The sequence below is a fragment of the Pagrus pagrus genome, assembly GCF_965226575.1.
Source record: "Pagrus pagrus genome assembly, chromosome: 17".
Taxonomy (NCBI): domain Eukaryota; kingdom Metazoa; phylum Chordata; class Actinopteri; order Spariformes; family Sparidae; genus Pagrus; species Pagrus pagrus.
The window spans coordinates 3,982,102-3,987,452 of record NC_140201.1 but is presented as its reverse complement, the minus strand read 5'-3'; positions in this window follow the sequence as shown (position 1 = coordinate 3,987,452).

Here is a 5,351-nt window from a genome sequence, read left to right as displayed (position 1 = left end):
GGCTGTTGCTGCTACTGGATGCCTTCTGGCTCAACACCAGTTTTTAAAGCACACCTTCGCTCACTCGTCCCCACCCACACTGCTCGAAACAGGTGAATGCCCCAGCACATGAATGTCATTCAGTTAAAATTTGCAGTAGGAAGTAAAGCAGTATGAATTTAAACATCACCTCTTACAGTTATCAAATATAAGTATTACATGTGTTGTTTCTGTATCTGTTATGTGTTGGCGGAGAAGACACATGATGCAACTTCAGGTCTTAGTAAGTGTTTTTGCACCAGAGGTGACAAAAAGTCCACACATTGTTTTCTCCAGTAGAAGTTCAGATACTTGTGTAAAAAAGATTCTGGCTTTACTCAAGTAAAAGTAATAGAGTACAGGCTCTGAAATGTACTCAGAGTATAAAGTCTCCCTCTGAAGGACATTTGTGTTCAAAGCTAACTGAAGCTCACGTCATATTAATATAATTCAAAGACTATTAAAGTTAAAGGTAGAATCAGTAGGTTTTGTCCCAGCTGTTCCTAAACGCACCACAAAGATAGTTTATTGTTATAGTTTATATAGTTTATAGTCTCATCCCAGGACGTCAAATTGCCACATTTTCATAAAACGTCCTGAGAGGCAACAAAGTGAAATAAAAAATCCAGGCCGAGGGTTTCTGCTTTCTTACGTCTTTTACTTCCTATCGTCTCACTGCATCTGCCGCGCGTGATGTGCACTTGTGTTGTTGAGAATGCGGCGTGCAATGAGACAAAATAAAATAATTGATAATTCCCCTCAAATGCATAAAAACTAAATTTATAAGCCTGCTTTGAAAATGTAAGGATGTGGAAAGTACAGATATGTGTGTGCCAGACAAATAAATATTAAAGGAAAGTACAGATACCTGAAAAATCTACTTATAATAACAAAGTATTTGGGGACTGACGTGGGGACATGCCAACCAATGGAAAGCCAGGAAAGAGATGAAAGAGTGACGGGAGGAGAGAGTCCAGAGTCAATGGATGAGTAATAATGGGAGTGCTGTTACATAATACCCCAAAGTAAGTGATTAAGGCCGGACGGTATTTCACTAATTATAGACCTGAGAATAGTTTTATTACCGGACCATTCATCAGTATGAACATAATGTACCTGCTGTGACTCAGAACATAAAATTTGTTCTGATGAAGTATCCCAATATTTTGAGGGGCATGACTTCGTACCCAGGGCACAGTCACATGGCATTAGATTGTCCAGAGGTGGACATTTGTCCTGATGGCGGCACTAGAAGAAAGTTAAAAAGCTTCCAAAATGTAAGGAATCCTCCTCTGGGGAGCATGAGTATCCACAGCGAATTTAACAAGAGTCCGGGTTAGTTTTTGTCGTGCCACACGTGTTGGTCAAGAGGACATTTTGAGCTTTCAGTGGAGCATGATGAAAAACGAGGAGCGGGCAACAGATTGATTAGGGATCACCCTCTGGTGAGCATGAATGTCCGTAAGAAATTTCATCAAAATCTGGTTTCTAGTTTTACTTTTTCAATTTGCGCATTAAGAAAAAAAGTGGAAATGCTTGAAATTAGAATAAATGCAACCATGTGTAACAGAAACAGACGTGAGGAAACAAATGATGACGTATATGAAGCGTGTCTTAAACATCTGGAGGGACAAAGAATTGAGGCAGATGCAAACATCAGATTTTCTTTTGCAGATTTTCTGGAGATTCATTAAAAACTGAACATTACATTTTCACCTGCAAATCGGCTTCATGTTACACAGACAAGGAATTCAATCCAGACCAGGATCTCTTTGTAGTGCACAACGAAACATTTAGTTTTGACTTCCATTATTTAAAGTTTCTAAAAATCTCTTTTGCAGATTAGTCTTTGTCAAAAATGGTGCTGGTGTGGCTGCAGCACAAGAAGATCAGGTCTCATGTAATGCACAGAGTCCTGCGTAATGTAATTATAGCATTTATAAATAGGACTTAATTAGATCAGATGGAAACTTCTCAATCGAACCCAACAGTTGTTTGGTGTTTGTTTCCAACACCGACTGTGCAGTACGCTGTACACTGTACAAACGTCAGGTTCTTGCACTCGAGGTTAATTTGATGCAGATAATCAGATTATAAAATGGCACTGACACATTGGCGGAGGAATAAGAAACTCATTGAAAAGGAGTAATCCACTGTGATGAAGGCAAGCAGGTTTTCTCTTGTAACATTTGGTGCTGATCAGATAAATTTCATCTGCTGGGGATTAAGGTTAATTTCCTGTAGCCAGTTTCCTTGATCAGTGAGAGAAAGAAATTCCCCTAAAAAGTGGCACACCTGGCACAACCTATCTTCAGGCCCCCAGAGGCTCAGACACAGAGCTCTTTGGGCGTATTATTCTCAGAGAAGAATATACAGATTATGACTCATTGATGTTATCAAAATGGGCCAAAGAGTCTGAGCAGTGCCGGCCCAAGCCTTTTGGGGGCCCTAAGCAGAATTTGATTTGGGGCCCCCATCCCACCACCACGGAGTCACCTGTGCATTATTGACACAAATGTCACACTATAATGTTACATTATAAATTGTCTTACTACAGTGACGGATTATGAACTACTGTCCCCCTGGGCACAGATGCATAAGGATCCAAACCTTATTTGTACGAAAGTGGGTGCAAATGCATAAAGGGGGGTCTGGGGGTCCTCCCCCAGAAAATTTTGAATTTGGTAGATGTGATTTCCTGTATTCTGGTGCATTTTTTAGCCAGTAGCCGGTAGGCTCATTCAGTAATCCATCCTTGCTCACATGCCACAAATGCTTTGTGGCTCCCAGCCCCTCTAGACCTCTGGCCCCCTGGGCCAAACCAGTCACCTTTTAACCTTAGAGCAGGGGTGGGCAATTAATTTTTCCAAGGGGCCACATGACAAACCCGAGCTGTGTTGGAGGGCCGAACCAACAATAATTTAATTCTTAATTCTCCTCAATATTAATTTTCTCTCATTTTAAAAAATCTGAAAGCTGTGGGATGTCATTCCCTTCACTCACACAGAACTCTGGAATCTCTTCTCTCAGATCACTCACTCTTTTAAGCACTTTTCCCAGGCTGAGCCACCTGACAGCTGTGTGGTAGCCTATGTCACCGTGTTCAGTCTCATTTTCCTTCAAAAGTGCAACAAACTGTCTGTGATTTAATGCTCTTGCCCTGATGAAGTTAACCATTTCAGTTACAACATCAACAACATGGTTCATTTTTAACACTGACTTACACAAAACCTGCTGATGTATGATACAATACAAAAATACCAATTTCTGTTCAGGGTAAATTTCACTTTATCCTGCAACATGCATTTACCTCTACGAATATATCACTCCCATATGACATTACTTGTCTTGAAGTTTGGTAAAAAGCAAAGCATCTGACTCCCTTGCCTGTTCTTCGCAACCTCTGCACCACAAACTAAGCACACAGCTTTACCTTTGACTTATGTAAATTAATATTTAGCAGTCCATGTCTTGTTAAAAATACGACATTCGGTATCAATCTTTCTTTTTGTTGGCGTGAGCTGACACTTTGAGGGCTAGTTGCTAGCATCAGCATCATCTTTAGCTGTCCACACTTGTGCGTACATGTGCATGTGCATCCGCACGTAAATGAAAAAAATAAAAGCACCATTTTCAAAATAAACGCAACACAGCCTTATTGCATGCATGGCGTAAATACTTTTTCATTTATGTTCTGACTTATGATTGACCTCCAGCAGGTCGCTTATGCCTCGGGCCAGCCCTGAGTCTGGGCCATTACGGACAGTATCGATGGCGTGCTTTGTCCGGAAGTCATCAGACTGAGCTAGCATAGCAGTTTCATCGATCCACCAGTTCACTGAAAACAAATTTCCATCATAGAGTAAAATAGAGTAATTGTTACATCTCGCTCGAAATGGTCTCAAGTTGAATCCTCCAGTAACAAACATGGTGGGTGAGTACGAGAACAGCTACGTTCACGATGCAGCAGCTTGTTAAAAAGCAAGACTGTCTTTTTAATTAGGCTCTATACTTTGTCTCTATGTTCGTTTCCCTTTTAGTTTTGTAAAATAATCATCTTTATGGTTTATTTTACAAAACTAAAAATAAACCATAAACACGCACAGCAGGTTTGATAATGAAAGTTCAATGAAGGATGAAGAAGCTTAAAGCTTAAAAAATGTTTTCTGAGGAAATAAGCGTTGTGTTGTGTCACTGACAGCGATCCAACATCAACAAAGCCACAACAATGAAACCTTGTGAGATTGTGTTACTGCTGCTGTTGTATCAGCTGGACTTCACTTTCATCCACAAACTGCCTCCGGTCATCACTAATAATAACCAATGAGACAAATGCTGGTTTATCTTATTGAGAAATCTGGCCTGACTAGATGACCAGTATTGAGCTTTGAATGAATGTGTTATTCTGCTTTGGAGTCTGAGATAAACAGAAAATTAGGAAATACAAATGACAACACACCTAATAAGCACACACACACATAACCGCATGGAGATGCCAAAACTTTCCAAAATGGTGAGAAACAGGAAGTCAAGTCAACAAGGATGAACACACATAGACACATGCGTGAGCAAACACGCACACATGTACACAAGCTCTGGAAAGATTACTGGAAAGTACATGAAATACTAGGAAGGATATGGAGCAATGAGACAAGGGTCATCGAGACATTTTGGTGGTCCAAGTCACCACTACGTAAGTGTGATTGTGCCAACAGATTTTGGGGCATATAAACGCCTGGTCAGTCCAGGAATAAACAGAACCCACTTTCTACAAACCTTGCCTCTGTGTCATACTTTGAGAGTTTCGGCTTCAACATTTACACTTGCTGTACCCTGTAGACTCTGCTTCTGTCAGACTTTCTCCTTAACTTTCCTCATGTCTCGAACTCAAATGGTGGACTGGCTGAAGTGTCGTGACTGCCAACACTGAACTCAACACTGATGGTCCTTGTCCAGAGGAGCGTCAATACAGTCTCTTATTTCAGCTCTCAAAGTGCACCAGATTGATTTACCTTTAAATTGTGCATCGATGTTTTTGATCACACGAGAAAGAGAGTTTTTTTTTATAAACATCAGTCAGCTACCCAGAGACCCATTTTCCTCAGATGACACTTGGTTCAGCCAAGTATTTGGCTGAACCACGGTTGAGTGTGACAGCAGGTTCAATCATTAGTCATCATAAGATTGTTATCAACAACCGTGTTGATAACAATCTTATGATGACTAATGATTGAACCTGCTGTCACTCTCAGCGCATCAAATACAGACGCCAGACGCAAGTGTGCTGCACGGTCTCCATTTCAATATTTACACTTTCCAACTAGAGCGTGAAT